Source organism: Berghia stephanieae, chromosome 1 (genome assembly GCF_034508935.2).
Source record: "Berghia stephanieae isolate SIO BIC M18660-M18661 chromosome 1, UCSD_Bste_1.3, whole genome shotgun sequence".
NCBI lineage: Eukaryota > Metazoa > Mollusca > Gastropoda > Nudibranchia > Aeolidiidae > Berghia > Berghia stephanieae.
Genome location: NC_088360.1, coordinates 127,546,224 through 127,556,146, shown reverse-complemented (window position 1 = coordinate 127,556,146; position 9,923 = coordinate 127,546,224).

Below are 9,923 nucleotides of genomic sequence, written 5' to 3'. Positions count from 1 at the left end.
TATAGATAATGAAATTAATGGGGAACGAGGGAATGATATTTACAATGTGACACAATAGTATTCACTTAATGCACAATGAATTTTACTGGGGCGTAACAATTAAAAATTATTTAAACCTTTTTATATATTTTGTACCAACGATTGTATGACTTCATACATAAACTCAATGAAATTGAAATATTTAAAGCTGCCTGAAACAGTGGACCAGAAAGGCATTGAATGAAATTGAATAGAACAGCTTGATTGAAGAACAAAAGTACAAAACAAGGATCATTTTTGACCTAGAAAAATATGAATGATAAAGAGAACTAAGGTATATCTTTGATCTCACCTTTCCTAAATATATTATACATATAATGCTCTTGTTGTTGGGAGGTCTCAGCTGGAAATATTTCTTGTTTCTCATCAAAGGTGTTATATTCATTTTGTTCAATATTTTATATGAAATGTTAATATGTTTTATAGTTAAGTGGCCCAATTGATGTTGGGTTGACGTAACAGATCCATGTGTAAATAGCCTACGAACAATGAATTCCCCATAGTGGGTTGAGAGGTCACTCTTATTTTGTCTTCTATTCCCCTATATCTGTTTCTCTTTCCATTTTGCTGTCGTTTGTGTTATGGATTGATACTGCTCGTTTTGACCTGGTCCTGGCAGGGATCCTTAGCTGATTTGGAGGCCCCTAAAATGTAAGGATCCCCTTTTTTTTTGAGGGAGATTTTTTACCTTGTAAATCCTCTCTCGTCTATGTATTATAACAGTTTTTAGTTCTGAATTGTATCCTTCATAGTGGGATCCTTTGCATGTGCCTGGATGGGATGGGTAATGTCAAAATAAGCACATTGATGGATTGCTCATGGAATCTTCTGTTCCCTTCTTGACTTACTTGACTTGATCTTCTTCGTTCCTTTAAGAACATAGGGCCTCCACGTCCACAATTTGAACCAGGACCCCTCGTTTTATTTTCTTTTCTTTTTGGTTCTTTCATCGTCAGGTGTACAAATATTCCCCTGTCATCTCCCTTCTTACTGGCGCAGAAGTGACCTAAAGGTTTTGCGAGTGTCGGAAAACCACTAAAATTTGATAAACAAAACAAATGAAAATGAATTTGATGATGATATAAGGTCACAAATGTGTTGCTTAAAGCATAGTGTTGATATTCAGAGGATTATGATTCTCATTGTGCTTGGTCTGAAACAAATCTTCTTGTCTGTCTTTGAACAGCATGAAGTTGTTTTTGAAGTGAAGATATGAATGCTGTATGAATTGATATACATAATATATATTTTTTATTGTAAAAGATTTGAATAATTCCAGTTAATCAATCCAAAATATTTGTAACTAATTTTGAGACTTAAGACTTAAGTTCAAAAGTGCTTCTCGTAATTGCATTGCCTTGAACTTGTTGCACTTATGAACTAGTGTTGTCAATACTGCTTCAACTGTGGAGTCCATCATAAACTAATGATTTAGCCTAGTCAGTGTTAGGCCAATGAAATACAGACCTAACTATTTCTTGTGGCCATAATACATTTTACAATATTATGTATCCGTTACTCGTGCTCTCATTTTAAAGTCCAGAATGTCATAGTTTTAGTCCAGGAATATCATATTGTAGAAGCCATCTAATTGACAGTTCAGCGTGCTTATATCAACATCACCGGGTCAACAGCAAACTTCAAAGCCACATTGAGGTAATGTTGGTCACCATGGCAGGTAGCTTTTACATCAGTCCACGCTGTTGTTACACTTCTTTTGCCTTATTTGTCCTTTCCATGTAGTTTTGTGTCCTTTTTTTTTCTGGAATGAGACAATTTGTTTTCATGTGGGCCCCAACTGGAGTCTTTTTCTGATGGGGAAACATGGATTTATTCTGTTTGCTTATAAATCATCTCCTTTCTATGTTTATTTCTCATAGTTATGCTCTTTGATATTAAGTATCCATTTGAGTGTATCCTTTTTGACTGAGATCCTGTCACGCTCTTAGTTCTTGGATCTACTTCTTATCTCTGCTGAAGTTGTTCCAATTATCTCACTTTTTTTTTTCTCTGATGCTTGTTAGTTTGATCTCTTTTCTATGATCAATGCATTTACTGGTACCAATTTGGCCCAATGGTATCATAAGCACAGTGAAATTGCTGAAAACTAAACCAACAAAACATATTCTTCTTGATTGATGAATTGATAATAAGCTAGTGTTTTATAGGACGAAGGTGGTCTCTAGCTAGCATTTGATTGAATTGATTGCTTATGGAATTTCCTTCTTCTCCTTATTTGAAGCAGTCCCAATGCATTCCTTTTGCATTGGTGCTGGTAAACGCTGCTAAACTCTGAAACTAATTCTCTTTTCTATTATCTTTCTTGTTACATGTGCTCAAATTTTATTAAAGTGTCATGACCGTAAAATCCACACAAAAAAAAACGAAACCAAACATCATCTTATCATCATTATCTTGCTATGGTAAGGCAAGTTAATGAATGGTAGCTTGTTTTTGAAACAAGTAGATTTAAATATAGAACATATTAAAGATGGATTCATGGGTAATTTATTCCTGGACTGATAAGATGGAGTGTTCCGTAACGTACCGGAATTTCATTGTCAGCATTGTTATTGTGCACAAATTTTACTTACGCATCTGTAATAGATTTTTTTATTTTTTTTAATGAGAACGTTAATTAAATTGTTTAGCTGTCACCACAAGGTTGGTGTTTGCAATGATTGCCATTCCCAAACTGTTTGTTGCTATTTTTTTTTAAAGATTTTTTTCTTTTTCAATTAATTTTGCTTGCATGCTATGTGTCTTTTGATATTTGATCACATAAAAATGAAATCAATCAAACCTCCATTACTTCACAGCCGAATGTTTGTATATATTTAAAATGAAATCATGAAATAACAGCCAACGCCCTTTTTAACTTTTCTTTACTTTTATAGTTTGTTTTTTGGGGTTTTTTTTTTTTTCGATGCTGGGATTTGAAACGTTGATTCTTAAAATTAAAAAAAAACCCAAAAAAACTGCAATTATTTGTTTTTTGATTGAATAGGCTATCTTAAAAAGACAGTGAGCTGGTTCCTCTGTCTGCAAGATCTTTCTCACATTTTTGCATCAGACTGCTAGATAAACTGCATGACGTTCATATCCTCTTTCATTTTTTCTTTTGTTTTGTTTTGTTTTGTTTGTTTTTGGTTTGTTTTTTTTAAGTCATGGAACTCTTTTAACTTCGTTCTTTAGTTCTCTGCTTTTATTTATTTTTGATCACACTGTTTGGACAATTAATACATTTTAAAAAAATTACTATTTAATGCTCATCTCAAAGTTTTAACACTATTTAACGAGAGTAAGTTTATCTATGGATAGCTGTAAATGTTTTCTGGCCAAATTGAGAAATAGCAGACGCTTTTTCAGAATACAGCAGAACAGCCACTGAGGGGTATTTACATGTTCCTCTCATTATACACAGTTTCCTGATTTTTCCTGATATGTGCAATCAAAGTAAAAATGATGATGGTTTCATAGAAAGTAAATACAATGAAGAGTGTTTACCAAGTTCAAGGCTAAATGGGTGATAACAAACTCATCATCTCACATTGCATCACACAATCACACAACTCGTACATGAACACCCCACTTTAATGAGTCTTCTTTAAAAGTCTGATCTAGAAGTATATCGAGTAAAAGTTTGTTTGGGGGTTTTGTTGTTTGTTTTAATTTTTTTGTTTTGTTTGTTTGTTTTTGTTCTTATTGTGCAGTTGGATATGCTGTTGATATGACTTTTGTTAATTTGTGCAAGCATCATGTCTTAAAAATAATGAGAGCATGAAAGAATATTGTTTTCAAACCTGAAAGTGGCTGTGAGCACTGTTATGTTACTTCAGAATTTGACAATCAGTCTACTTTTCTACTACTTCATAATTTTTAAACTAATATTTGATAATTCATATCTTTTTATCGTCAATTACAGAATCTGGATTATGATAATGATAATTTCCTGTTGCAACTTAAATTAAGTTAATTCTATAAAATAATTGGATTGGAGAGCCCTTCAATGCCAATGAACGTGGATTTTCTGGATAGGGAAGGAGGAGGAGGGGGGTTGAGCAACGAACTTTTGATGTCTCGGCTGTCCCCTTCATTATTTTCCTTCCATATATGACTTGCGGAAAGACACCTTATGATTAACCTGGGCCCTTCGTGGGGTTTTTGGTGTGAAAGGAATGGATGATGATTTTTTTTTGTTAGAGATATTTTTGCTCCTTGTTAATCACTTCTAATCTATTCTTATTTATACAGGTTTAATCGTTATACCGTGTAGATTTCTGAGGGTCAAATTTGTCCCAAATTCAGATAGTTGCATTGGATCATACGTATTCGAATGTTTTAACCCAAATTTTACACAAATATTGGTGAAAATATTTGTTTTTAACTCAAAAATGAACATCTACATAAATTGAACTTCACTTCATCAATTTTAAAGCAGTTTTCAATTATAATTTATTGAAATAAGGATAAAATTGAGTATTTTCGCTGCATGCAAAAAAATATTTTTCTTAAAATTCGAAATAATTTTTCTTTTTAATTCACCTTTTTTGTTTGTTCTGTGTGGCATGGTCTGAAGGCTCTGATTACTGTATATAAATATTAAAGTATTTTTAGCAATTATTAGAATGCATCTATTTTGGTGAGAATCCCACTAGGACTTTTTAAGTGATATTAAACTAGACTTCTATTGATGATGCTCGTAATATTATCTCATTTCTCTCTTAGACTTCGAACTTGTCTCCTTGTCTTTGAATATCTTAGACTTTGTCAGCCTAACTTACTCCAGATCTAAATCTTGTTATAATCCTGTCATCTATTTTTTTTTCACTGGTGCTGAAATGACCTAAACGTGTCGAATCACGAATCACTGTAAAACTTTTGAAAACAAATTGTTAAATGTGATATCTACTCATCAAAAATAAATGAATCAAAGATATTTATTTCTACAATATAATATACCTATCTTCGTTGGTATCTGATAAATAGTTAGTTCCATGTTTTATGATATTGTGTTTCTAATTCTTGTGTAATGTTTTGTTTAGTTTTATGTTGAAGCTGTTTATTATTATTATTATTATTATTATTATTCTTATTATTATTATTATTATTATTATTATTATTATTATTATTATTATTAATATTATTATTATTATTATTACTGAATCCAACAATTGAGTGAATCCCTTTTTACGGGCACCTGGTGTCTGCGCGGGACTCAGAATGCATGAATAATTTACTCTCAGATCTACCTCTGTTTTTTATTTGAACAACGTTGTTTCGTTTTTTAAAAACTTCATCTGGGATGCGTATAGGCTCCGATGAATTTAGGTTTATAATCTTTTTGTTTCTCTTCCTTCTACTTGCTCAAATGATTTACATATGTAGATTTACTATGTAGAATTCCCCTTTGTCTTAATTATTTAAGTGCTAATAAACTTAATCCTTTCCTGACCAACCATAGGAAAATCTTCACATTCGTTACGATGCAACCAACAATTTTCTCATTCTGATGTTTCTTGTACATCACAAAATTTAAAGAAATACTTTGAATACAGCTATAACTACTAAACACTGTGTTGTAGACATCCTTTTGCTGAAAAACATTCTGTATATAATACACTTGTTACTTTTTTGTTTGAGTAAGAAAAGTCGATTCTTGTCTTGAGTGGGAGTGAATTTTCAGGGGAAATTCTAAAAATGACCGGTAAGGAGAGAGTTAACTATAAATTTAAAATTTAAAAAATCCCCATCCTTTTTGCAGGCATTGTTAATGAACTAGTGATGTAAAAATCCTTCTGGGTGGGGTTCCCGACCTCCCATAGTGGGCAGGGAGGCACTCACGGTGTCTTTTATCCCCCTATATCTGCTTTCCAACATGCTTTCTGTCTTTGTCTTGGAATGAGATTACTTGGTTTTGTCTAGGCCCCGGCCGGATACCCTAGCTGGGAGGGAAACAGTCAAATGTATAGTTAGAGTTTTGGGTGATGATATTTGTTGTCTTGTAAATCATCTCTATGAATGCATTGTATTATGTTTTCATACATATTATATATGATTTGCAAACATTTGAGTGTATCCCTCTTAGTTGGGACCTGTGCTTTTGTCTGTGCTTTTAGGTGATCTCAAACTAAGTACTTTGATAGTGTGGTCTTGGACTCTACATCTGTTTCCTATTTGAACCAATTCCCCTTTGTCTTACCTTTTCTTTGGTGCTTTAATTGTAATTCTAGAACCTTTTACTATCCAATTTTCTTCCTTTTTACTGGCGCTGATATGACCTAAATGTGTTGCAAGCGCCGTAAAACCCTTAATAAGAAACATAAAAATCCTTTAAACAAAAACAATACAAGAGCTAAGTTGTGTTAGTTGATTATATTACGTGTCACAATCTTTCTGTTACATTGATTTTTTTCCCCTTTTGTTAATTGAATTATGGGATGACACCTCAAATTGAACTTTAACTTGTTTTCAAGATAAGGGTTTGAAGGATTGATTACAAACCTGACTTACCATTTCCACTTGCAAGAATGGGATTTTTGAAGTTTTAATTTCACTCAGAAATAGTATGTGTTCTAATCCTAGTAGTTACTGGTTTCAATCTATATCTACATATTTCAAAAGATCTGCACTTTTAAACTATAGATTTATGTGTTTGTTGATTTTAATTTCAGACTTTTCAACTATTCTACTCTATGAGTCAGGATTATGTTGACACCGATTCACACTTGAATTAATACTCAGTATAATCGTGTATTTTTATTTTCTAACTTTATCAATTGTTAACATACAATATAAACTAGTTATTCAATCAAACTGTTAAATGTCGAGAGTTGTGCTGTTAATAGAATTTACATTCGTATGGATATTATTGTTATTATTATGATTACTGTAATTTCCATGTGAGTAAAATTGGTATCATTAATGCGGTTTCATAATAAAATGTTTTTATTTACATTTTTTGTTGTCATGTGTTATAAAAACAAACTTTGTGAAAAGGTATGACTGGGTGCGGTGACCCACCTTTCATATTGGTTTTTCTATTCTCCCAGTTATATTTGTTGTCTGTTTCATATTATGGCCTTACCTTGTCAATGGTCTTTTGATGAAATAAAGCTAAAAAGCAAAAGACTGGGCGGGATCCTTTGACCTCCCATGGTGGGCAGGGAGGTACTGACCGGGTCTTCTATCCCCTTATATTTGTTTTCGATTTTGCTTTCTGTTTTTGTCTTGGAATATTACTTGGTTTTATCCTGGCCCTGGCTGAGAGGGAAATAGTCAAATGTATAGTTAGTTTTGGGAGATGATATTTTTTTCCTTGTAAATTAAATCATCTCTGTTATGCACCGTATTATGTTTGTATACGTATTATATATGATTTGTAAACATTTGAGTGTATTCCTCTTAGTGGGGACCTGTGCTTGTGTCTGTATGAGACTTTTAGGTGATCTCAAACTAAGCACGTTGATAGTGTGCTCTTGGAATCTCCATTCGTGTCCTATTTGAACCAATTCCCCTGTTGTCTTCCCTTTTCTTGGGTGCTTTAATTGTAATTCTATAACATTTTACTTTCCCATATTCTTCCTTTTTACTGGCGCTGATATGACCTCAATGTGTTGCAAGCGCCGTAAATCCCTTTTTAAAAAAATCTCTTTGTCGTGGAATGGGATTACTTAGTTTTGTCCCAGCCCTGACTGGAGTTCTTGACTGGAAGGGAAGCAGTCAAATGTATATAGTTTTGGAAGGTGATATTTTTTCCCTTGTACGTGTATATCATTTTGTAATGTAAATGACAAACTTAAAAGAAAAGAGAAAGAAAATGAAAAGACTTGGATGGTGAACCGGTCGTTTCAAGACAGGTTCTAATATTATGTCGTCCTCTGTGACGACAAGCAGATGTCAAGGGGGAGAAAAGATCGGCTCCTCTCATGAAAACCTGTAATGGGTTGTGTGTATGGAAGGGGATAAAAGTAAAGAGTCAGCGCGAGCTGTCCTCCTCAGCCAGGAAAGCTAAACCAAACCAATGGGCCTTGTTCAAAATGAAAAGATACCTGTTCGCATGTATAGCCTGAGAAACTTAAACCATTCTATCAGGACGTAACCCAGAGAAGACATTAAAATACATACTTATAACATAATTATAATGAAAGTATAAAAGAAGAGCTGGTTTCAAGTTACAGGGCCCTTTCGCGCCACTTTAACTTTAAGGTCATTTCTGTGCCTAACAACATACATAACACAAAAGGCAAAGGACAGGTAGATTCAGAGGGTCAGTACTTGCAAAAATCGTGGGTCATATGTTCCCGGGCAAAAGGAAGGAAAAGGGGAATAGAAGATACAACACATATCTACAAATGCATCCAGCCCCACACATTTGTGTGGGATGTTCAGATGATTTCAAATACAGCCATACAAGTTTTAAAAACTTCCTATTTCCCTCCCAGCCAGGGCATGGGCAAACAATCCACCTGATTTTAAGGTTTTACTGCACCTGCAGCGCACACGAGTCATTTAAACGGAAAAATGTAAAACGACAGGGAGCAGAAATAGACGAGTTAACCTCATTCCAAGACGGACAGAAAAACCCGAAGAAGAGGACAAGTGATTAAAGTATTGAAGACCCTTCAAGTTCAAGTATCCCCCCTGCAACAAAACAGAGCAGCAAACGGATCACAACCGCCTACAAGAAAGTAAATAAGGGAATTACCGCAGTAAAAAGGACCCCTGCTATCCCAAGACCACCTATAGTTAGTCTGGCACAGATGCAATCAAAAGATCCTCAGTTTCTTGTGCTGATATTATAATGTCACACACGCAACATTTACAGGGGTTAAAATTTTAACATCGTTAAACGTTAGGTATTCATTCTCATTTTCACTTGACTGGCTCTCTCAAAGAAAATGATTTATCATGTTTGGGTAAAACATAGACTCACTCCAGGACAAGTACATGTTTTGATTTATTTTAGGGGTTTTACGGTGATTGTTTTTAAGTGTTTAACGGCGTATGCAGGCAGCACCTTTAGGTCAATTCGGCGCCAGTTAAAAGGAAGAGTAGTAAAACAATTATAGATTTAGAAGTTAAAGCACCAGATAAGATAAAAAAAAAAAGAAAAAAGCACCAGATAAAAAGACATTGGGGACTGGCTCAAATAGGAAAGAGATAAATTCCAAGAACAAAATGCCAATGCGTTCAGTCTGTGATCACCCTAAAGTAACATCCAGACACGAGCCAGGCCAGGACAAGGACAGAACCCAGGAAATCTCATTCCAAGACAAAAAGAAAGCAACCTGGAAAACCGAAATAGGGGTATAGAAGCAAGTAACCTCACTGCCCAGTATAGGTAAAAATAAAACCCCACCCAATTTTATAGTGCTTGTGACACTTTTCAATCATTTCAGCACCAGAAAAACAAAGATGATAGAATAGGGTAAAAATGTAGATCTCGATCGAGTATCAAAGAAAGGGAGACTGGTTCAACAAAGATGAGATGTAGATCTTAGAGTGGATAATACAAGAACTTGTAGCTAGTCTGAAACCACCTGAAAATTCCACACTGACACAGCTACAGGACAGGATTGGATACAGTCAGATCACAAAATAAATATTGAAAAGTAAAAACCTCACAATGACATATTTCTCACAAAAAAATTAATCCATCAGACTGTTTCCCTCTCAGCAAAAGGCTCCACAGGGGCTCATGTGAAATCAAATGGTTCCATTCCAGAACAAAAACAGCCACATGGGAAGGATAAATGATTTAGGGAGCTAGAAAGATAAGGATAGCAAGACTGATGATGAATCCACAGGCCCAGCGGGCAACCAACATTACCCGCCCTAATGAGAACTCCACCAACAACAATGATAAGGAGGGGATGCCAATG